Consider the following 26,565-nt stretch of genomic DNA (forward strand, 5'->3'; position numbering starts at 1 on the left):
GATTAGTCTTACTTGAACGTTTTTAAAAGAATTAAAATAGAATATAAATTGAAAAAAAATAAGTCGAATATGTTTCCAGGTGCAGTTCGATGTGTTTATCTATGTAGGAGATGATGTAGTCAATTGTACGATTGTAATCATCCTAATCACACATACACACACGCATATATATATATATATATATATATATATATATATATATATATATATATATATATATATATATATATATATAAAATCAGAAACAACTCACACATTCACTAACTATGTATATGATACACAAACAAACCAGGAACATTAGAAACGTTATTTAAGAACAAGATGAAAGTATACAATAACACTTTCTTATGAAATATAATCATTTTAAATATTTTCCTGAAAAATACTCGTTATTATGGAATATGTTTTTCTCAGTGAGGAAGAAGATTAAGCATGTACATGTTCCTTTAAGAGCTGCACCTCATCGTTTCCCGTTTTCACACGTAGGGGGGCAGAAGAAGGGGGGGAGCACAAAACAGAATTGGATGGGCATCTTTTTTCTACCTGTTTTGCATGTGGGATAAAAAAAAATCTGAAAAATATGTGGAAATACATGACCGCAATTTAGTACATTTGTATAAGTATATGTATATGCAGAGATGCGGCCAAAACTGCGATGATTTTGAAATTAGTCTTCGAATGTAAAGGTAAGCGTGGTACTGCTTTTATCATTTTCTATACAATTTACACTGGTAGTCTATCTATCTATCTATCTATCTATCTATCTATCTATCTATCTATCTATCTATCTATCTATCTATCTATCTGTGTGTGTGTGTGTGTAAAGTTTACGTAAATGAATATATCTGTATATATCTATGTATGTATATAATTATAGTAGGTGGGCGTTCTCATGATGTAGCTAGGAGTGTATTTTTAAAACAGTGCTTTTAAATGTTTGATTTTATTTAAGGTGTATTCGCAAAGGGTAGGTGAATGCAGTTTATTGCTTATATTATGTCGCCCTTATTTCTTAATCTGCCTGCTGATTAACAAAAATCTCCTGTAAACAATAGGTACGGCAACTGAGGGGGTATTTTAGAGCTGAAGGATGCTTATATATGAGTAGTGTTAATAATGGTTTTATCGCCTTGAATGTAGACGACTGCGCGTGATCTAACAGCCGCATATGTTTCGTTGCACATACACGTAACAGTTTGCAACATATAAAATGTGTATGTGTGTGTTTCTTGGAGATTGTTTGTGACACACTAAACCATTCCTGCAAACATCTTTTTAAATGTGTATACGCTGGTGCGACCTTTATGTTCATCTTGATGATCTTGCTGATACCTTAGTATCCCATTTCCATTGCACGCTTAGAAAAAATTTACACACGAGCATTTAGACGATCATGCGAGCGCGCACACGCTAATTGCATCTGAAATACCAACCTGCAAAATGTATTGGTAGGTAATGCATAGATATGTTTCTTAATATATGCATCTATTCCAGTGTTTAAAAAATGTGGCCAGAGGGAAGAATTATATTATGCCTCGACGTTTATAAAACCATGACAGTAATGTGTCACTCATTTGGGTGTAGGCTCACATTCATCCAGTACCTGACATTATGTTTTGTTGACGATGGCACGTATCATTTTCATTATTTACCACTTTATACATACTTGGGTTTAAAAAGAGCCATGTATTTATTGTGTTCTATGTTTTGTGTCTGTAATGGCAGCAGTTTTTAAGACTGCATTCGTACTCTTATCAGAAGACCGTCGCGCTGCAATGATTGAAATGATTAAATATATGTCTACTGTTTTTAAAGAATCACGCCATACGGCAGCCACATTATGTAATTCATTTTTATCTTTCTATATTCCAAATGCCATACTTCTCGATCTTTCTTCCTCAGAAAGCATACAGTTTACAGTCGTTTCAGGAAGGCTGCGGTGAAGAGACGTAGCCTATGTTATTTCATGCTGAGTTTAATTTTTTGTATTCAAATTCCTGATCCTACAATTGCCCACTGGATGTCCATCCGTTTGTGTCGTTATTTCTGCTCTAGATCTAGTCTGCGGATCTAAACGTTTGATCGTTGGTCCCCGCTGATTTTACACGCGGTGATTAAAGCAAGGCAGTATGACAACGCGTCTCCCAGCTAGCCCACACAAATCCCAATTTTTTATCATTATTACAAAATGTACAAGGATTCCGACCGAGATCAACAGTGTAGCGCTGACATTTTAACTTTCCTCGTCATTATAGTTTTTAATCAATGAGCGCCCGTGAGTACATTACCTTGATTTGAATTTTCAAATATTTTCATATTCAGTATGCAGACCGCTACATGACCTATTTTAATTGCAGTATGTATTTAGAATTTGCTTTCTGTCTGATTATATTATTTGGTATATGGACATTGTAGCCATTTACTTGGCATTCCACTCAGGAAATTTAAACATTCAGGCTACATTGCTCAGTGAATCACTTACAAAGGAGTCTTGACATTTTAGAGTGAGCATCTCGTGGGGTATCTACTTGGGATATAGTTTACTTCTATATACAGTAAGTGTCAGGTCCAGTTATGACATCTGTTCTCATTGCACTTTATTGACATGTAACTAGGACAGACAAACTAGTCATGATAGTGTGAGTTTTGTCTGACAGGTATGTTAAACTGTAATTTACAGATATTTCAGAATTAGAAGTACACCAGTCAAATTGATAAATTTAATCTTCAAGTGTATAAAATAATAACATACCTGAGTAAAGTTTGATTAGATTATCTCCTTATAATTTGAGTCTAGTGACATTTCAAATCCAGACCCTTTCATATAATTCTCTTAGCTCGTGTAGATTTAGGGACCTATAGACAGCCTTGTAGATTTAGGGACCTTTAGACAGCCTCAAGTTATAGTATAATTTTTTCAAGTGAGCAGTACAGTAGTGTAGTGCTTAGCATTGCTGCCTCACAACTCCAGCAACCTGGATTTGATTCCAGGCCTTGTCAGTTCTTTTTGGAGTTTGCAAGTTACCATGTGCACATGTGGCATTTCTCTGGTTTCCTCCCACATGCCAAAGATATACCTTTTATTTTAAAGACAACTATGAATTATTGCTTTATATGTGAGTATGTGTGTAAGTGAGTCCTGTAATGGACTGACCTCCAGGTTTTGGTTTCTACCTTGTATTTAATACCCTTTGGAAAGTATCCTGGACCCTTGCAACCCTGATATTAATTAATATCTTTGCATATTTCCAATATATTAATTGCTGTGTCATATCTTTTGTGAATGGCCTTACTAAGTTATACTTTAGTCTTTCCACCACAGGCCATCTGCTAAGAAAGTTTAAAAGAAGAAAAGATAATTATGTGTTGTAGTCTCTCTATTATAAAAAAAAATCTTGGAAGGGAAACAAGACATGATCTTCTCGGAACACAATCTGACGTCCCACAAGAGACCTTTAATTTCATGCGAGACAAGGCAGTGAGACAACATTTAAAACAAGTTCACAGACATCTAACCTAGCAGTTGTTGGAATGCTTTTGCCAGACACTCTTCATGTGCTCTCGGCTCTTAAAATGATGACAAGCAGAACATGAGGCTTGCCAGCAGCAGTATTCCAGCAGATGATCCGATCGCTTATCCTTTGCATGCGTTCAACAAACCCCCCCTCCCTCACAGTATGAGCAGCAGAGACGCAAAGTGGCAAAAGGACAGCTGCTGTACATGCTTTTAAATGATCGACGCGCAGTGCAACAAGCAGAATACACAGCTCACCAGCAGTAACAAAGCCAGCAGATGATACAACCGCATCTCCTTAGCGTGCGTTCAGCTGCCCTGCCCCTTCACAACACGAGTAGCGTTATACGTCCTGCAAGAAAGAGATTTAACCACGTCTGGGGCTGGAAATAAAGGCAAGTACAGTATTCTTTTTACAAAAGTTTTAAAGTAAAAGTGAAAATAATGCATATGTTATTTTCATGGGAATTCTTACAATGTCTTTAGTGATAAGTCAAGTAAAATGACACCTTTTATTGGCTAAATAAAAAGATTACAATATTTAAGCTTTCGATAAAATCTTTCCTGAAGAAGGGGCCTGAGTTGCCTCGAAAGCTTGCATATTGTAATCTTTTGAGTTAGCCAATAAAAGGTGTAATTTTGCTTGACTTTTCACTACATTCATAATGGCTAACATGGTGCAACACCCTAGTACTACAATCTCTTTAAAACTGTATATCCAGTAAACCAAACCCAGGGGCAGGCGAGCAAAGCGAGCAGGGGGCAGAGCCACCTAGTATTTTATAAAAACAATTTCTTAATTCTGTTTGTATTCCTTCCAGGGCCAATGCATTTTTAAAAACACCTTTACCAGAATATAGCATTTGATATTTTCTTTTTTATTACGTATAAACTTTTTCCATCTAGATGTGAAGATTTTCCCACCATTTTAATCATCAATTTACTCTGACGCTATCAATTTCAGTGTTTAATTTCAGCTATGTTTTTGTACTGATTTTCTTTTAATTAAAGATTTCTCTGGTCTACTCAAGATCATTCACCTTGTTTTACTTTTACATTGTGAGAAACCACGTATTATTGGGCTAGATGTCCAGTTGTGCTGTCCATTGTGACATGCTATGGAGGTACAGTATTTCCCCCTGAAAAGTTTTTCTCATCTAATTTTTTTTTTAATTCTGCCAGAGTGTGCACGTGGTTATTACTCAATACTCTGATCAAAGTCCTTCCCAACCCATTTCTGAATTTAGGTGGATGAGGAAGTATTTCAATTTACTTATAATGGAATGAAACCTATTGATTTTCAACACTGCTTTACATTTTCAACCACTCATTACAACTCTACCTATAGAGAATCTATCAAACTGTTCCTTAGTCTTCATGGTAGGTTTTCTGTTTTTCATGTGCTGTCAACTACAGAACAGTGAACAGACAACTATATTCCTTTCTTGTAAATTTATCTACAGTATTTGGTTTTACATCAGATTAAGCTAAATATTTACATTTATAGAGATCTCACAAATATTTATATGAGCTCTGTTTTGACCATAATAACTAGAACTTGAAGGAGATATGTACATCAGTCATTTGCTTCACACCACTTCAACGTGGTTTCAAGAACCTGAATTCAAATCTCAGTTTACATATGCTACATATTCTCTAATTTTTGGCATGGTTTTCCCAAGCTACTAGAGTTTCCTGCCATATATCTAAAATTTACAAGTTAGGTTGATTAGTGACATTAATTTGGGCTTTTATTACTTTGTGACAGTGTGTGAAAGAATTTGCCCTGTCTAAAGGCTGATATTTTTTTTTGGGTTAGCTCCCAGCTTTTTCACAAATCTACTGGATAGGCTCTAGTCCATTTACCTGAACTTTATTAAGAAGGGTTCATTAAGATAAATTCCTGCCTTGTGATCAATGCCATAAGGAGAGGTTTAGTCATGTCACTGTATAATGAAAATTTCTGTGATGGAAATGTAATGGAAGAAATAAAATAGGAAAAGGACTAAATAGTTAAGAAGTGAAGACATTTTGTTTTTATGTTTTACATGTTAGCTTTCTGTGATTTTGCAACAAATAAATATTAAAAACGGGTAAAGGCCTTCAAAAAACAAAATCCAAACCTGCACTGCTGCACAGGTATGGACCAAAACAGCAGGCCTTAGCACCCAAGGTAACCTAGCCCTGAACTCAACTGTTAGCCTGCACAGGCCCTAAATTGGGAAAAAGACTAAAAGTCATAAAATCCAAATGCTAGACTTGTGCAGTCATTAATATTATGGTCTCCTTTTAATTAATATTTATATAATTATTGGTAGATGATAATTTTAAATGTTTATTTTTCTGTTTATATAAATATGTAATGTGAGTGCTCGAGAGTTCTTTGTTTCACATTTTACATAAATGTTAGTTTTTCTCAATTATAGAGTGTACCCAATGAAAATGGCAAATACTATTTACGGTGAACCCACTGAAATTAATAAATACTATTCACAAATTTGAAAGAATATTCCATGTGAGCAATTCACTTGTTTTAGACACATTTCACATGTAGTTGTATCTTGAACATTTAATTAGGCACAAACCTTACTGATAAAAACATGCTTTTATGTGGATTAATTTTTCTGAGTAAAAATAGATGTTTAGCTAATTATAACTTTTTGCCCAAAAACTGCAACAAAAACATATCTGAAAAACCCTACAGTGGACCCAATAAATACCAGTGTGCTCATTAACTAGCAGCAACAGTTTGATATTCCAGATTTTTCAGTATTTCAGGCAATGTTTTCCTTGGCCAAATGGCAGAGCAAGTTTGACCTTCTCATTAAGGCTTCTGTCAAAAATCTTCCAGTGCCATGGTGCTAAAAAATTCTTGAAAAGGTTTAGGAATGGGGAAAATGGGACAAAAACAACATTGAAGTTCCAGGGGTTATAACGTAACCAGTAGCTGACCAAGGCAGCACGACAAAAATGTACTTTGACACAAACTGCTAAATATATTAGCTGCTCTGGACACAATGTACCATAGATATTTGTTAAAAGTAAAGAGGTTGGCTGTCTTATAAGGACCAATGATTGAATGATGGTGATAGTGACATGCTTGTCAATTGTCCTACAAGTTATAAGATTTCTGTCATGCTGGCCTGGGACTTGCAAAATTGCCCATTTGTATTTTTCAAATGTTTCCTCCACTTTATCAGGTTAAACCCAGCCTCATCAACACAGATCTATTATTTGGAGTTTCACTAGTGTTAAGTTCAAAGATTTTCTAAACACAAACACAATGACTTTATCAGAGAATGTATGAAGTTTAAATAATAAAAATTACAGCATGTCCAAAAAACAGGTAGAGTGATGCATGAACCTACGGTCTGTACTAAAACATACAATACAGATTTGTAATAACTTGCACTAACTAGTATCACAGTTCTTTCTCTTTTTCACTAGTTTTTACACTGAGACTTGGAAGACTTGTTTCACCTGCATTATGTGCTTTTGGGGAATATGGTCCATTCTTATCAAAGTGATTTTCTAGCACACATTTCTGTTCACTGTTTTCTGAAAATTAAAGGAATCAGCATCAAAATATTAAATTGTGCTGAAAACTATGAATACACTTTGCTACAAAATTGTACACATAATCTGCCAATGAATTCAACTCATTCCTCGCCATTTACATAGATAATGAACTTAAGGCACCGTTCACAATGTGCTTTCTCTATTTTCTTGATGGCTAGTATATACAAGAAATATTATGCATGTTAGGGTAATAATCAGAAGAAGAGTTTTTAGAATACTTGACAATAATGTTATTGTGTATACTGTATTATTTTATCACATACAGTATATGAAAAACAAAGAGTGAAAAATATTGCAAGTCATATTGTACTGTACTGTATTTAGCAATACAATAAAACAAACATAATTTTATCACATCTCACAAACAGATTAGAAGATTTTATTAAAATTACAGTAAGTGTTCTCCCTTTTTAAGAACCAAGGGAACTATCCCCTGGAATGAATATCTGCACTTGGCAGGACTAGTAAAAATTCCCACATGCTTACTCTATGGTCATCTGCAGAAAGACATGGTTATAGCATTTGTAATAATAAAATCTTCTGTAGGGAGAAAAATATGGAATAATAGGGAAATTTGGAGTAAGATGTACAGATATAAAATGTTGGTTCCTGTGAAATAAGTTATCCCATAGATTTACTTTTCATAGATTGATCTTTGATGGCTTACAAATCTTAAAAGAAATTCTCATTTATGTTTCATTTAAGAATCAACTTTGTCACAGATGTTTCTCTTAAAATTCCTTAGGAGAAATAACTTTAGACAGAAAGTAGATATGAGATACAAGTGAGGTAAACTGAGTTTTTTTGAAACATGTTATATTTTGTGAGGTTACTTTCTAGTCTTGTTTTATTCTATGTCAAGACTTCATATATTCATTTATTATTGGACTGATGTTTTTAACCTTGTGACTTGCAACATTTGAGTTGTGGTTAGTTATATTTATTTTGCTAATTGGAGCACAGACAGGTGAAGAGACTTGGTCATGGCCAAACAGTGGTTTTAGTAGTGGGATTTGAACTTACAAACCACAGAGTTTGAAGCCCATAATCTTAACCATTATACCACACTTCTTGCCTTTTCTTCCCCAATGAGTGTGATCTAACTGGAGAACAACAATATAAATTAGAGCAACTAAAAGTGTTATTCAGAAGCAAGGACAACAGTTTTGTTATCACAGTAAAAAAGGTTTTTACTACAGGCGATACATTTCATTGTATATTACTGGGTACATAATGCAAATACTTTGAAATTACAAAAAATGTCAAGACAATGCATGTTTGGAAAATCTGAGCCCATTGTGTGAACTGGCTGAGATCTCTGCTGAAATTTAAGAGTAGACCCTTGTGAGACTACCAGAGTATTGTTTCTCAGGAGAAAAATCTGAGAAGCATGAGACAAAGGCATTTTATTTCTTTCTTATCTCAGTGTTATTGAGGAGACACCACAAAGCTATTAAGGAGATCTAATTTTCGATTTTCATTCCTATGAGCTGAATCTGAACCACTTAAAGGAAAATTGCATTATCTAAAATTATGACATATGCAGGACAATCTGGTCTATCATTTTCTTCATCATCCAGAGAAATGAGAGCAGTATAAAATGCCATTGGGTGTTTAGTGTTATATATACCTATTGTATTATGGCAATGCACCACTCTCTGGTGGCTAATGACTGAACAGAGAGTCATATTTTCCTCACACTGTCCAGGGATTTCTACTGTGTTACATTTACCAGTAATATTCCTTCTACATCTCCTCTTCTTTGTCAAGTCAAACCCAGCCGGAAAAAGGAATATGTATTCATGGGGAGTTAGACATATGCATCAAGTTAAAAAAAATTCTGAAACAGAAACAACAAAGCAAGGAAACTTAAAATGATTGAAGATATTTTGAAAAGACCTCATAAATGGATTGTTAGTTTATTCTGTGATTCAACGCTTATTTTGAAGTCATTTTTCTCAATTAGTTAACTTAACTGTCATATCTTCTGTAATGCTTAGGTTCTTTCTTTCTTTCTTTCTTACTTTCTGTATTTATTTATTTATGAATTTGTTTATTTTTACCTATATTTGAAATAACAGCATACTGTGGTCAAATTATACTATATATTTGCAATTGGTTGCAATACAGATCTACTCTTTTAGAGTTTCTCTCAAAAGGTACATGATGCTCTTATACTTGGTTCATTCTTTTTTTTCTCCTGAGGACACAAGTAATTGTTTATAGGCTCACTCTGTCAGGTTCTTGGAATTTTTAAGATCTGGTACTTATTGTTGGTAATTTATGCTGCTTTATGTTTTTGAATATTTTGAAAGTTTAATCATCAAGGAATATAACCATATATATATATATATATATATATATATATATATATATATATATAGTAACAAGAATGACCGAGAGACATTGGGAAGGTTTAGGAGGCCACCTATATAATATTTCCCGGCTGCAATATTGATTAAATAGGACAGACATGTTCACATGATTGACTCTAAAACAGAACTGACAATTGTCTTAAGATGGCGGCTTTTAAATGCTCACAGAGGATGTGATGTCATCAGGACCTGAACCAGAAGTGACATCACTGGTTGCCCCAGAACCGTGTGGGATTTCCCGAGAATTGTCTGCAAAGAATTCAGAGGGAGAATCAGTGCATTTCGCCACCCCCGGTCCGGCATGGAATTACATCGATTCAGGCCCTTTAGTTGTCCCCTAATCATGTGTGTGTGACAATATATATATACAGGTCAAATTCCATTACAACAAAGTGGCAGAGACCTAAAATGTTGTAATGAAAATTTCATAGTAATGAGATTCTATGTTTGTCGCTATAGGTTTTCTTTAACTTGCGTCCAGGCATTTGCAATCATTTCAATAGCTTCTTTCATGTTAATTTTCATCTCGTCCTGTCTACAAGTTATGCTGACAAGAATTTTTCTCAGCATTTCCTTGCAATAATACACTTTCAGGGTGCGAATGATGCCCAAATCCAATGGCTGAAGCACTGCCATGCAATTGGGTGGGAGGAGCTCAATGTGAACATTATCTAGATATGGAAGCATACTGTAGGCAGCACTGTTATCAATCAGAAGCAGAATCTTCCTTTTCTTCTTCCCAAAATATCTCGAGTCATCCAAGCTCACTGGTTTGCTTTATACTCGCAGGGAAGGAATGTAATACGCTTAAAACAATGATAATTGGTTGATTTGCCAATTATGAGAGGAATAGCTTTGTGGCTTCCAGTTGAATTGAAGCCAAGTAGAGGTGTCAACCTTTATTTAGATTTTTTTCCTCCTCAGCATGGATAACCTTTGAGCGCTAAAGTGCGATGCGGTAGCAGCTGGTAGAAGATTCCAGTCTCATCAGCATTGTAGATGTCTTCAGGCTTATAAACTGTAATGATTTTCTTGAATTCACATGCACAGCATCCATCCATCCATCCGTTATCCAACCCGCTTTATCCTAACTACAGGGTCACAGGGGACTGCTGGAGCCAATCCCAGCCAACACAGGGCGCAAGGCAGGAAACAAACCCCGGGCAGGGTGTCAGCCCACCGTAGCACCTGCACCGCATTCATTTGCTTTTTCAATTGGAACTGTAGATTCTTCTCCACACATTGCTTTGCTGCAATTCCAAAATTATCCTGAAAGTGAATTAGCCAACCCCAGCTGGAAGTAAAATCTTCGTGGCCCAAGGAGATAGACAGAAACTTTGCTTTTTCTTGAATGAGTGGCCCACTAATAGTAATGTTTCTTTAACTATCCATCCATCCATCCATCCATCCATCTTCTTCCACTTATCTGAGGTTGGGTCGCGGGGACAGCAGCTTGAGCTGGGATGCTCAGACTTCCCTCTCCCCAGCCACTTCTTCTAGCTCTTCAGGGAGAATCCCGAGGCGTTCCCAAGCCAGCCGGGAAACATAGTCCCTCCAGCGTGTCCTGGGTCTTCCCAGGGGCCTCCTCCTGGTTGGACATGCCTGGAACACCTCGCAAGGAAGGCATCCAGGAGGCATCCTGCTCAGATGCCCGAGCCACCTCATCTGACTCCTCTCGATGCAGAGGGGCAGCGGCTCTACTCTGAGCCCCTTTTGGATGACTGAGCTTCTCACCCTATTTTTAAGGGAAAGCCCAGACACCCTGCGGTGGAAACTCATTTCAGCCGCTTGTATTCGCGATCTTGTTCTTTCGGTCACTACCCATAGCTCATGAGCATAGGTGAGGGTTGGAACGTAGATCAACTGGTAAATTCAGAGCTTTTTCACCACGACAGACCAATGCAGAGCCCGCATCACTGCGGACGCCACACCAATCTGCCTGTCAATCTCACGCTCCATTCCTAACCTCACTAGTGAACAAGACCCCAAGATACTTGAACTCCTCCACTTGGGGCAGGATCTTGCTCCCAACCCTGAGAGGGCACTCCACCCTTTTCCAGCTGAGGACCATGGTCTCGGATTTGGAGGTGCTGATTTCCATCCCAGCCACTTGACACTCAGCTGCAAACCATTTCAGAGAGAGCTGAAGATCACGACCTGATGAAACAAACAGGACAACATCATCTGCAAAAAGCAGTGACCCAATCCTGAGTCCACCAAACCGGACCCCCTTCAACACCCTGGCTGCGCCTAGAAATCGGTGACAAAGGGCAGCCCTGGCGCAGTCCAACTCTCACTGGAAACGAGTTCGACTTGCTGCTGGCAATGCGGACCAAGCTCTGACATCGGTTGTACAGGGACCGAACAGCCCTTATCAGGGGTTCCAGTACCCCATACTCCCGGAGCACCCCCCACAGGATTCCCCAAGGGGAACGGTTGAATGCCTTTTCCAAGTCCACAAAACACATGTAGACTGGTTGGGCAAACTCCAATGCACCATCCAGGACCCTGCAAAGGGTGTAGAGGTGGTCCACTGTTCTGCGACCAGGATGAAAACCACACTGTTCCTCCTAAATCTGAGGTTTGACTATCTGATGGACCGTCCTCTCCAGAACCCCCGAATAGACTTTTCCAGGGAGGCTGAGGAGTGTGATCCCTCTGTAGTTGGAACACACCCTCTAGTCCAACATTCTTAAAGAAGGGGACCACCACCCCGGTCTGCCAATCCAGAGGCACTGTCCTCAATGTCCATGCAATGTTGCAGAGATGTGTCAACCAAGACAGCCCTACAACATTCAGAGCCTTGAGGAACTCTGGGCGTATCTCATCCACCCCCGGGGCCCTGCCACCAAGGAGTTTTTTGACCACCTCGGTGACCTCAGTCCCTGAGATGGGGGAGCCCACTTCTGAGTCCCCAGGCTCTGCTTCCTCATTGGAAGGCATGTTAGTGGGATTGAGGAAGTACTCCCCCCACTGACTCACAACGTCCCGAGTTAAGGTCAGCAACGCACCATCCCCACCACATACGGTGTTGACACTGCACTGTTTCTTCCTCCTGAGACGCTGGATGGTGGACCAGAATCTCCTCGAAGCCATCCGAAAGTTGTTCTCCATAACCTCCCCAAACTCCTCCCACGCCCGAGTTTTTGCCTCAGTAACCACCGAAGCCGCATTCCACTTGGCCTGCCGGTACCTATTAGCTGCCTCTAGAGTCCCACAGGACAAAAGGGTCCGGTAGGACTCCTTCTTCAGCTTGACGGCATCCCTCACCGCCGGTGTCCACCAACGGGTTCGGGGATTGCCATCACGACAGGCACCGACCACTTTACGGCCATAGCTCCAGTCAGCTGCCTCAACAATAGAGGCATGGAACATGGCCCATTCGGACACAATGTCCCCCACCTCCCTCGGGATGTGGTCGAAGTTCTGCCGGAGGTGGGAGTTGGAGCTACTTCTGACAGGGGACTCTGCCACATGTTCCCAGCAGACCCTCATAACACGTTTGGGCCTACCAGGACTGACTGGCTTCCGCCCCCACCATTGAAGCCAACTCACCACCAGGTGGTGATCAGTTGACAGCTCCGCCCCCTCTTCATCCAAGTGTCCAAGACATTTAGCCACAAGTCCGACGACACAACCACAAAGTCGATAATCGAACTGAGGCCTAGGGTGTCCTAGTGCCAAGTGCACATATGAACACCCCTATGCTTGAACATGGTGATTGTTATGGACAATCCATAACATGCACAGAAGTCCAATAACAAAACACCACTCTGGTTCAGATCGGGGCATTCCTCCCAATCATGCCCTTCTAGGTTTCACTGTCACTGCCCATGTGAGCATTGAAGTCTACCAGCAGTACAAGGGAATCCCCAGAAGGTATGCCCTCTAGCACCCCCTCCAGGGACTCCAAAAAAGGTGGGTACTCCAAACTGTTATTCGGCGCATACGCACAAACAACAGTCAGGACCCGTCCCCCCACCCAAAAGCGGAAGGAGGCCACCCTCTCATCCACCGGTGTAAACCCCAATGAACAGGTTCCAAGTCTGGGAGAAATAAGTATGCCCACACCCACTCGGCACCTCTCACTGGGGGCAACTCCAGAGTGGTAGAGAGTCCAGCCCCTCTCAAGGAGATTGGTTCCAGAGTCCAAGCTGTGCGTCGAGGTAAGCCCGACTATATCTAGCCGGAACCTCTCAACCTAGCGCACTAGCTCAGGCTCCTTCCCCTTCAGAGAGGTGACATTCCATGTCCTAAGAGCCAGTTTCTGTAGCCGAGGATCAGACCGCCAAAGTCTCCGCCTTCGGCCATCACCCAATTCACACTGCACCCGACCTCCTTGGCCCCTCCTACAGGTGGTGAGCCCATGGGAAGGGGAACCCATGTTGCATCTTTGGGCTGTGCCCAGCCGAGCCCCATGGGTGCAGGCTCGGCCACCAGGCGCTCACCATCAAGCCCCAACTCAAGGCCTGACTCCAGAAGGGGGCCCTAGTGACCTGCGTCCGGGCAAGGGAAAACATTGTCCAAGGTTTTTGTTCTTCATAGAAGGTTTGGTTGAACTGCTCTTTGTCTCATCCCTCACCTAGGATCAGTTTGCCTTGGGTGTCCCTACCAGGGACATAAACCCAAGGATCCTAGGATCATTGGGACATGCAAACCCCTCCAGCACAATAAGGTGGCGGTTAGAATTAGAACAATCTAGACGAGAACAGGCCATTCAGCCCAACAAAGCTCGCCAGTCCTATCCACTTGTTTCCTCCAAGAAAACATCAAGTCGAGTTTTGAAAGTCCCTAAGGTTCGAGGAGGAGTTTAACTAGCATCACTGAAACACATAAACTGCTATTTTTGCTCGGTCTTTCAAGAAAGTTGGCAGTGTCAATGGTGAAATTCTGAATTCACTGGCAAAATCTTTTTCTTTTTGCTGGAATCGACAGCCACAAAAATTTCAAGTTTTTTTTTCTAACTTGAACTGTTGTCATTTTTTTGTGTCTGCCATTTCTATAGGAGGGTGATGATGAGTTTAATTCCAATGGATGTTTTACAAATGTTGATGAGCAATAAGCAAAAGGTATCACTGAAAACTATAGAAAACAAACACAGCAAAAAAACAGTATGAGGAAAGTTCGAATGCAACCATTGAATCAACTGTTCTGTGGATGATTCATTCTCTTGACTGCTCTGTGGATGATTCATTCAGGCATTTCAATGTCTTTTGGGCACTTCATTGTAATGAAAATTTAGTTGTAACGATATTTGTTGTAACAGAAGTTTACATAAATTTGATATAAATAATTTAGTTTAAGAAAAATATATATGTTTGTGTTGTCTTATTTTTAGCATTTCACATCACTTTTCTGTAGCTTCATTATTTTGTTAGTAGGTTAGTACAAGGCAATGTACTGTTGCTAAGGGCTGTCTCCCAGGAAGCATTACATACCATGTCACAAAGGCTCTGCTATTAATCCCAGAGCAATTCTCAAGTCATTTGTCTGAGATTTCAGTTTGAAATACTAAACAGCCTTAGTTTTGTGCTCTCGGTACCTGGTTTTCTGGTTAACAATGCATACTATTCCATTTCTCAAACTGGATCTGTGTTTTAGCATCATGGCTCTAGTGATTACGTCATTATTTTGTCCACAGCTCCTGAAAGTACTAGGTTAGATTTCATTTTGTGGTGTAGTCTTTATCCTGGGTATGACATTAAACTGCATCCAGCCCTGCAAGCGGCCCTCATACTTGCTGAGAAATTATGGAGGTTTGTGGCAGGATTGGCAATCCAGCCATTCACTGTAAAAAAATTTCACATAGCTCTAAGATCACAGAAATGACTCCTCTCTGCTCTCTGAGGGAAAATCTCTGCTGCAGCCACCCACAGGAAGGCTGCTCACATTATAAAGGGGGTGGGGGAAATCCTTCAGGAGCCCCATCTCCGGAAGAGTCAAAACCATCAGAGAGCCAATGGTGTCTGGCCTGTCAGAGATTAGAGCTGGTGTGAACTGGCACGGCAGCACTTAGGTCCCAATTTGAGGTTGCCCTTCTGGCTAGGCAGATGGAACGTCTTGTCTCTCAGGTATGATGATCATTTTCCTCTGCTGTAGGACGAGCTGTATAAACTCCACATTTCAGTGGTAGCACTCTCTGAGGTGTGCAGACATGGGACTGGCCAGGTCTCTGTAGGTGGGTACACCTTTTATTGGTCTGGTCGATCTGTTGGCTGTCATACTCAGAGTAGCTGTTGCTGTAGCAGATCGGCTTATTCTGATGATGGCAGTCTTTCAATGAGCGTATTATGAGACTCAGATTATGGAACTCTGTGTGTGCCTTGTCTGTTGTCTCACTGTATGCTCCTACCGCAGTGAGTGATTTTTTGGTGAGGGAGTCATTTTATTCACAACTTCACTCAGTGCTTGATGGGTGCCTGCAAGGTGACACTCCTCTGGGTGCGACTGCTGATCCTAATGTGATGTGGGAGACCTTCCGTGACAAGACCCTAAAGTTTGTTGAGGGTTGTGTTGGTGTTACCGGTGTTCCCAGAAGGCATGGGTTACTCTGGATATCATCAAGAGGAGTCACAGTGCATGACTCGATGGCAATTCCGGTCTGTGCCGGGAAATGAGAAGGACAGCTGTGAGGGCACTGAGGGCAGATAAAGAGGCATTTGTTAGAGGAATCTGGGAGCAAGAGACACACCATCTATGGTCTAGTGACATACATCCTGCTTACAGAGGAATCAAAGCATTACGCACAACTCCAAATCTGTTCCTTGGAGACTTGCACACAGGGCAGGTGATGGAATGGTCGTTATGGATCACACTGCAGTTGTGACCCTCTGGGCAGGCTACTTTGAGCAGCTGTTTAAAGCTGATCCTCTGGCTAGGATGTTGGATATCTCTAGGTCCACGGTTCTTGAGGCTGATCCTACAATTTGCTGTGAACCACCCAATCTCATTGAGATTGCATAGGTGGTCAAACAGCTTAGGGTGGAGAAGGCTGCAGGGTTCTGTGGTATCCAGGGTGAATTTCTCCAGGCTGGAGGTAAGGCTGTCCTCTTGGCATTCCAAGCAATCTTTGCTTCCTTTTGGGAGACTGGCATCATCCTAACTGACTAGAAAATGGGACTTTTCATCCCTATCTGGAAAGGGAAGAATGATCGCCTGGATACAGCTGCTGGGGGAAAACACTGCTGTCAGTGCCAGGTAAGGTCCTTGCTAGGGTCATCCTCCATAGGATCTGTGATCACTTGCTCAACTACCAGCGAACAGAGCAGTCTTGGTTTATGCCTAAGAAGCCTACCATCGACTGCATCCTGGCACTGACGGTTCTCATGGAGCCCAAATGCGAATATCTGCAGAGTTTTTTTGTTGCCTTTGTCAATTTTCATTAAGTAATTGACTCAGTTGATCAGGTTGCTCTATGGGACATCCTGAGACTTTGAGGGATCCCCTCAAGGTTGCTGGATATACAATACAAAACAATACAGTTTATTTTTGGAAAGCCCAAAATCACACAAGAAGTGCCGCAATGGGCTTTAACAGACCCTGCCTCTTGACAGCCCCCCAGCATTTACTCTCTAAAAAGACAAGGAAAACTCCCAAAAAACCCCTAGAAGGGAAAAAATGGATGAAACCTTGGGAAAGGCAGTTCAAAAAGAGACTCCTTCTGAGGTAGGTTGGGCGTGCAGTGGGTGTCAAAAAAAGGGGGTCAATACAATACAATACACAGAACAGAACAAATCCTCAATATAGTATAAAAATAAAAATGATACAAGTATGGAGCACGATTTAATAGTAGATGATATCACATAATTTGGATTTGTTTAGAGTCCTGGGGCTTCATGTATAAACGGTGCGTATGCACAGAAATGTTGCGTAAGAACTTCTCCACGTTCAAATCGCGATGTATAAAACCTACACTTGGCGTAAAGCCACGCACTTTTCCACGGTACCTCATACCTTGTCGTACGCAAGTTCTCCGCTCGTTTTTTCAGACTGGCGGCACCCAGCGTCAAAGCAATGCCACTGTTCCTGTGTGTTTACACCTTATTTATTGTTTATTAGTGTAACACATCTGATTGTAATTAACTTGTAACAATATAATGATCCAGGGAATAGCCATAGTATTCCAAATACCATAACTGCTTTAGCGTTGTTACTCTCACTACACCTTCTTCTTCTTCTTCTTCTTTCAGCTCCTCCCGTTAGGAGTTACCACAGTGGATCATCTTTTTCCATATTACTCTCACTGCACCACTCGGAGTATTTATATCACTGTATCTGAGTGTGAATCACAGCAGCAGCTGATCGGAAAGAGAATTATTGGTATACAGCTTCAAGGACAAGCTGTCTCAGCCACGACAAAACGTTTCAAAGCCTTTCCTGTACGGACCTCACGGTTCAGAAACAGTTTCATCCCAAGAACTTTAAATGCACTTAATCAATTGCACCTTGCTGAACTGTTTGTACTTATAAGTACAATCACCCCACTGTAAACTTGAACTACAGTTATAATATCGCACAACCTGAGCCACTTTATAAAGCGCGTATTTACATACGATGACGATATCATTTTTAAGGTGAAATGCAGGAAAATATGTTTATTATATTATACAGATAAAACTTTAACTTCATTTAAATAATCTATATTCTTCACTGGGAGTGTCGTGAAGGATAGAATAATTAAACATGTACTATGAAGATATTTCAATGTTCCTTAAACGTTTTGAAGAATCAGTGCACTAAGCTTACAGATGGCTTAACTTCTATTACAGAGCTGATTGTGTGGTGATTGGGTATTTGGGGAAAGAAAAGCAAGGACTGCAGTGGCGGCTACGCCAATATATATTGAATATAAAACAGAAAGAGAAAATAACACAGCACAAACGCAGCACAAAGGTTCATCAGTTTAGATGGCTGGCCAGCTCTAGGAAGAATCCTGGTGGTTTCGAACTTCTTCCACTTACGGATGATGGAGGCCACTGTGCTCATTGGGACCATCAAAGCAGCAGAAAGTTTTCTGTAACCTTCCCCAGATTTGTGCCTCGAGACAATCCTATCTTGGAGGTCTACAGACAATTCCTTTGATTTCATGCTTGGTTTGTGCTCTGACATGAACTGTCAACTTTTTGACCTTATATAGACAGGTGTGTGCCTTTCCAAATCATGTTCAATCAACTGAATTTACCACAGGTGGACTCCAATTAAACATCTCAAGGATGATCAGTGGAAACAGGATGCACCTGAGCTCAATTTTGAGCTTCATGGCAAAGGCTGTGAATACTTATGTACATGTGCTTTCTCAATTTTTTTTATTTTTAATAAATTTGCAAAAATCTCAAGTAAACTTTTTTCAGGTTGTCATTATGGGATGTTGTGTGTAGAATTCTGAGGAAAAAATGAATTTAATCCATTTTGGAATAGGGCTGTAACATAACAAAATGTGGAAAAAGTGATGCGCTGTCAATACTTCCCAGATGCACTGTAAGTCGGAACAGGTACATTATTTTAATAAATGCTATTGTTGACCAACTGTAACCAAGTGCTCTGCCAATGAATGATGGAGTTTCACCTCTCTCTGACCTTTATATTATTTCTACTTTATTTTCAATGGTGGTGGTTTTTCTCTTTTTTACTGTATCACCAGCACTTGCATCATATTTGTGTTTCACAGACATTCTTGAAGGGTGAAGACAAAAGGTTTAGATGCGCTCTTCTGCGTAGCACTGTACACACTATCACAGCAGGAAGGCACCCGTCTGATTTACTGACAAGAGACAACTTCCTGCTATGTACGTAACAGTACATGCAGGCTTGCTATTGAGAATGAATGGGGCAGCGAGGGGCGGTTCATCACCAGCCGACCTCACAGTCACCACCATTACAGTATGCTGCCTGCAGCGTCCGCCCACCGAGAACGAATATGGTACGGCCAAAGGCTGGTAGTGAATCGCCCACCGCCACCCCAATTCAACAGGCAGCCATCCAAGGCACAATACATTGCTACCCCCCACCGGCCCATTCACCCTCAATGGCCTACATTCAGCCACAACCGGATCACCGCTAACAGCATTACCAGCTGCCCACCGAGAATGAACGGGGCAGCCGTGTGCGTTGGGCGGGCAGTGAAACCAGTTACCGCTGGGAGCCACCCCAGGGACACTACACTGCGCAAGCAGCGAAATTGCCCCCCTCCAGCCTCCGTCCAGCCACCGCTTGCAGTGTCCCCAGGCCAAAGATGATGGAGCGGCAATTACTGAGGTGCATATGTTGCTGCTGCGGACTCGTTGGTAAGTTGTAGGTCGGATGTCTGTAACCTGGGGACTACCTGTATTCACGAATGCATATCCAGTTTAGTTAATGCCCGCTATTTCCATTATTCTCCAGCAGGTAACAGCAAAGACCACTATGAACGTGGTCAATTTAAAAAAATGGTTATTTGGAACATACATTAAGTATTTCTGAAAGAGCAACTATCTGGGACTGGTCCCAAAAAGACTTTAGCAGTTCCCTACTTTGTGACTTTTACAGGCAGTGTATTGACAATAAATCCCACAGGCCATTCATTTCTGCTCACCTGGCTGTCTTTCAGTTTACAATGTCACCTACTTTGACATTCGGCCTGTCTTTTAGAACATTAGAACACTTTAGATGAGAACAGGCCATTCAGCCCAACAAAGCTTGCCAGTCCTATCCACTTATTTCTTCCAAAAAAACATCGAGTCAAGTTTTGAAAGTCCCTAACGTCTTATTGTCTACCACACTACTTGGTAGCTTATTCCAAGTGTCTATGGTTCTTTGTGTAAAGAAAAACTTCCTAATGTTTGTGCGAAATTTACCCTTAACAAGTTTCCAGCTGTGTCCCCGTGTTCTTGATGAACTCATTTTAAAATAACAGTCTCAATCCACTGTACTAATTCCCTTCATAATTTTAAACACTTCAATCATGTCACCTCTTAATCTTCTTTTGTTTAAACTGTATAGGCTCAGCTCTAGTCGCACTTCTCAGGACCTTTTCTAGCGCTGCTATGTCCTTTTTGTAGCCTGGAGACAAAAACTGCACACAGTACTCAAGATGAGGCCTCACCAGTGCATTATAAAGGTTGAGCATAACCACCTTGGACTTGTACTCCACACATCGTGCTATTTAACTGTACATCTGTTAGCTTTATTAATGGTTTCTGAATACTGTTGGGAAGTCAATAGCTTAGATTCCACTATGACTCCTAAATCCTTCTCATAAGGTGTACTCTTGATTTTCCGACCGCCTGTTGTGTATTCAAACCTAACATTTTTACTTCTTATGTGTAATACTTTACATTTACTGACATTAAATTTCATTTGCCAGAAATCTACCCAATTCTGTATGCTATCCAAGTCCTTCTGTAATGATATAACAGATTCCAAATTATCTGCTAATCCACCTATCTTGGTATCATCTGCAAACTTAACCAGCTTGATTTAGATAGGAATATAAGTAACATTTAAATATATTAAAAATAGCAGCAGCCCTGGCACAGACCCCTGTGGAACACCACTCTCAACATTGGCCAATTCTGATGAGGTTCCTCGCACCATCACCCTCTGCTTCCTGTGTCTGAGCCAATTCTGCACCCATCTAAAAACATCACCCTGAACTCCCACTTCTTTTAATTTGATGCCCAACCTCTCATGTGGCACCTTATCAAATGCTTTCTGAAATTCCAGATAAATAATATCACATGCTCCACTTTGATTATATCCTCATAGAATTCCAGTATGTTAGTAAAACACGACCTCCCTCTTCTGAACCATGCTGACTGTTAAGAATAACTCATGTCCTTGCCGTGTGTTGCATAATCTTGTCCTTAATAATTCCTTCCATTAATTTTCCTGTGATGCATGTTAAGCTTACTAGCCTATAGTTGCTTGGATCTGCTCTTTCACCCTTTTTATATAATGGGATGATATTTGCCATTTTCCATTCCTTCAGAATCTCTCTAGTATGCAGTGACTTCCTGAAAAATGTGTCAAAGGTTTATATATGTACTCACTAGCCTCCTTAAGAACACAAGGATAAATATTATCTGGTCCTGGTGATTTGTTTGATTTCAGCTTATTTAATCTGAGCAGAACTTCTCTCTGTACAATTTCCAAATCCCTCGGTACCTCCTTAGTAGTTGTGTTTACCTCTGGGAGGTTATCCACTTGTTAACTTGTAAACACCTCAGAAAAATGTAAGTTTAGGGCAGCCGCTATTTCACTGTCTGCATCTTTTAAAATACTGAAAGAATCTCTTAGGGTCTTCTTTTGCCTTATCTGCTATATTCCTCTCCAACTGTCTTTTATATCCTTCTTAATGGTTGTCCTCATGTTCTCATACACTCTATGATTCACTTTGCAGTCACTAGTCTTATATGCCTTATAAAGCAGTTTTTGCTTTGCAACTTCTTTTTTAAAATCTTTATTAATCCATCATGGATTTTTTTTTAGTTTCCTATTAATTCCAAATTTAGGTATGTATCTGTCCTGTATTACATGTGACCATGACCCACCTATTTCTACCTGTCTGGTCTGGAATCTCCTCCCGCGCCACCTTGGGGGTGCATACTCTCTCTATAGTGAGTTGAATGCCCCTCGGAGACACAAACGCACCCGTCAGTCTGTAAGAGCCAGTGTACATTACGGAAGCGTATTAGGGCCACGGTGAAAAAAAAAATACGGACACAGTGAAGAAAAAAAATCTAAATGACGAGATTAAAGTCGACATGTTGACTTTATTCTCGACATTTCCACTTTATTGTCGCCAATTATGTCGAGATTAAAGTCGACATTTCCACTTTATTCTAATAGTTTATTTTGTCAGTAGAATGTCGCAAACTAAACTAAATCTTAAAATGAATGTTTAATTTACTAGATTTTCTCAAACCCCGTCATTAATTAATGTAGCACATTAAATGCTTTATATTAAGTGTTCCCGACCCAGTTAAATTGTGTTTACACGGATTACTGTAGAAACGGAACACACGTGAAATGCGTGTATTCCAAATAATGATCTATTATTTCCACTCTAAAACTCCACTTCACTCCCAGATAATCAATCAATGCATGAGCTGTCATGGGAAAAGAGCCGGAATTGCTGTTAAACAACACCGACTCAAGTCCCAGAGCTTTGTTTCCCAATGCCTGCGAGTTGTCTATGACCCAACTTTTCCTGCTCAGGAATCCATCACGGGCGCTGGACACTGGATTTAATTTCTCTATTTCAAGACAGCATCACTTTTCCTCGGTGTGCTATCAGGCAGTAAACGCTGCTAATCTTCGCACACTCACCCGTGCTCATCCTGCAACGAGCTCTTCTACTTCTATCAAGGCTGCTCTCCTGAACGTGAGATCAGTGTCTAATAAAACTTTTAGTCTGCAAGACATTATTACATCAAATAATCTGGATTTCTTCTTCATCACCGAGACTTGGATTTTAAATGGTGACGTTTCATGTTTTACTGACTTGGTTCCATCAGGTTATTGATTTTTAAACTCTCCTCGTTTGACTTGTCGTGGGGAGGGCATTGCCACTATTTTTAAAAGTATGTTCTTGTGTCGCAGCCTTACAAGGGGTCCGTTTAGCAGCTTTGAACTTCAACTTTTCAAAGTGTGCAGCTCCCCTTCTTTGTTGTTTGCCATGGTTTATAGACCTCCTGTAATTAATGACAGTTTCATTTATGAATTCTCTGATCTCCTGGCTAATATCACCCTCTCCCATGACAAAATATTTATTGTTGGTGATTTCAACATTCATGTTTGTTGTCAATCAACCTTTGGTCAAAGACTTTTATCACTATTGGACTCATTTTATTTTATACAGCATATTAATACGCCAACTCACTCTCTCAGTCACACCCTTAATCTCGTTCTTACACGTGATATTTCAGTGAATAGTATTGATTTATGTGATGTTTCTTTCACTGATCACTTTTCTGTAATGATGGATCTGCATATTACTGTTGATCTCCCGACTAATAGCTGTCCACCACGCTGCTCGCGCTTTTTAAATTCTTCCATTATATCTGATTTTAAAACCATTTTCTCTAGTCTTTATATGCATGACCAAAATAATGATATCGATGATTCTGTCGTACAATTTAATTCCTCCTGTAAAACGGTTTTAGACGCAATTGCTCCGCCCAAGATACGCAGTAATAAGGTAAGACCTGGGGCCTCATGTATAACGCCGTGAGTAGAACTCGCACTATAACATGGCATAAGCACAAAAGCCGAAATGTGCTTACGCACAGAAAAATCCAGATGCAGGAATCTGTGCGTGCTCCAACTTCCACTACATAAATCCCGATCAGCGTGAAAAGTAACGCTCGTGCATGCGCTTTATGTAACGCCCCAACTCCTCCCAGAATTACGCCTCTTTGAATATGCAAATGAATATAAATCACTCTTAAGCTCAGCCTTCTGTGAAAAGACAATGGGAAAAGCATGGGGGAAAATATAAGAATTTCAGCGAATACCAAGTGGAGGCAAAGGAAAAACATACTATTTGTTCAAATAAACCGTGGTATAATCAACAAAAGGAAGTTGATCGAGTGACATATTGTGTTGGAGAAAATTGAAAGCTCACGTTCACAAAAATAAGAAGTCACATATCAAAGTCGCCGTGAAAAGGCGAGTTGTAGCCCACTGTCTGAGTGTCATATGAAAGCTTATTAGGGTACAGAGAAAAAAAAGGCACACAGTGGGGAAAAAGCATGAAATGTCAACTTCAATCTCGAAATTTCCACTTTAATCACGCAGTTTACTTTGTCATTAAAGTAGAACATCATAAACTTCATTTAAAAAACGGTTAATTAACCAGTTTCTCAAATCACATCGTAATTAAAGTAGCATGTTAAATGCTTTGTTTTGTATGTGATCTTCTATGTGCGCCATGTGTGTGAATCACTACTTGCTTCTTAAACTGGGTTTCTTCCTCCAACTGGACACAGAATCCATTACATTCATTATATTACAGCTCTCTGAATAACTAAAATACTGAGATGTATACGTGATATCACTTTCATGGTGATAGGAGTTAAAGCACGTTATTAAACTTGGTTTTTACGCGCAGTGATTATGTGTGACTTTCGATTAAATAATTTATTGCAGCAGTACTCAGTGTCAGCTCTAGGCTTGTGGAGGCCCTGGGCAGAGGAAGAATCGGTGGCTCCTTCGACCGCCAATGTCAATATGGCATCTTATGCACGGTGGATGGCCACGTCCGTTGCGGACACTGCATAGCCGCCTCGTGCTCATGACACAAGCGTTTAACTTTTGCCAAAATTTGCCGCTGCGTTTTTAGCTGTGTTGTTATTTTCTCTTTCTGTTTTATATTCAATATATATTGGCGTAGCCGCCACTGCAGTGCTTGCTTTTCTTTCTCCAAGTAACACACAATCAGCTCTGTAATAGAAGTTAAGCCATCTTTAAGCTTAGAGTGCCGATTCTTCAAAACGTTTAAGGAACATTGAAATATCTTCGTAGTACATGTTTAATTATTCTATCCTTCACGACACTCCCAGTGAAGAATATAGATTACTAGCAAAATACCTGCGCTTTGCAGGATAGAATTAGTGTGTTAAAGAAGATATATACACACACACATATATACATACATATATATATATATATATACATATATATATATATATAAACATATATATACATACATATCTACATATATACATATATACACACACACATATATATATATATATATATATATATATATATATATATATATATATATATATATATATATATATATATATATATATATATATATATATATATATATATATATATATATATACACAGTCTTTGGGGTGCAAGCAACTATTGCTGGGGGTGCCAGAATCCATGAAGGAAGAAAAATGAAAAACAAACATTATTTGTACAAAATGTTAATTTATTTATCCATTCCTAAGTAATGAAATGGGCAGGCTATTTCGTATCAGTGCAATACGCTGTTTGTTAAAACGAATGACTCCCGCTCTTACGTGCAAGTCTGCCTGGATATTATGAACTATCATATCTGTTCAAGTTCTATTTAAATTTTAAATAGAAGGAATTTTTATTTAGTCGACAGAATATTATTCCGGAATAAATCAACTCAAACCTTAAATAACTTATAATATTTTGCTCTCCATAAAAATATATCCTGTCTAAATTATACAAGTTAGAAATAAAGTAAACGTTAAAAGAACAAACATTCAAATTTCTTTACTCTTATGTAATTTTATATAAAAAATAAACTTAAATTTTAAATATCCCAAAAGATTTTGCTCTCCATAAAAATATATCCTGTCAAAATTATACAAATTCAAATATAAACACGGTGCATAACCAAACCTGGAAATATAAATAAAATTTGCTCTTTTCAGCAATAACAAATCAAATCATTCAGTTGTCTTTGCTCATATGTCATTTTAGAGCTGGACGCCTGGCATCTTTTTTTGGCCACAGGTTCGTTTATGTTTGGTGTGAGGTTCTGTGTTGTGGAGATTCTCAGGATGGATTGCAGGTGCTCATCAGTGAGGCGACTCCTGTGTGCTGTTTTGTTAGTCTTCATGACTGAGAAGAGCTTCTCACACAGATATGTGGTACCAAACATACACAAGGTTCGAGCTGCATGTAGACGGAGCTGGAGCATTTCTGCAGGAATGGAGTGAATAAACTGTGCGGGCCGTGCAGTATCATACTTTGCCTTCAGTGTGCCATTACACTGCAGCTCAATCACCTCCATCTGAATCTGCACAGGTGCAGTTTCCACATCGACGGCAAATGGGTTGCAAAACAACTCAAAATTGTTCTTTTGTTCTTCAAAGTCACCAAAGCGCCGTGCGAACTCAGTGCACAGTGCGCTCAGTTTATCAACAAAGTGCGTATTTGGGAACACCGTAGTGCCAACTTGGTTCAACATTACTTGGCAACAGGGAAAGTGGGGCAAGTTGCACTGGTGCATTTGTGTCTCCCATAAAAGTAGCTTCACTTGAAATCACTTTGTGATTTTGCACGGGTAAAAACGTCTGCTGAAGTTTCAGATTTTTCTTTAACTCTTCTGCTTTCTGTATCTTGTGC

General features: G+C 39.9%; 1 protein-coding gene across 3 annotated transcripts in view; it reads left to right on the top strand.

The window, feature by feature from the left end:
- Window positions 1-314: 314 nt before the first annotated feature.
- ppfia3 (PTPRF interacting protein alpha 3) overlaps window positions 315-26,565 on the top strand; it is a 403,490-nt gene continuing 377,239 nt past the window's right edge. For all 3 annotated transcript variants that reach the window (XM_039776518.1, XM_039776521.1, XM_039776519.1), the window contains exon 1: window positions 315-686. The gene's annotated coding sequence lies outside the window, so the exon portion shown is untranslated. The remainder of the gene's footprint in view (window positions 687-26,565) is intronic.

This window comes from Polypterus senegalus, chromosome 13 (genome assembly GCF_016835505.1).
Source record: "Polypterus senegalus isolate Bchr_013 chromosome 13, ASM1683550v1, whole genome shotgun sequence".
Taxonomy (NCBI): Eukaryota; Metazoa; Chordata; class Cladistia; order Polypteriformes; family Polypteridae; genus Polypterus; species Polypterus senegalus.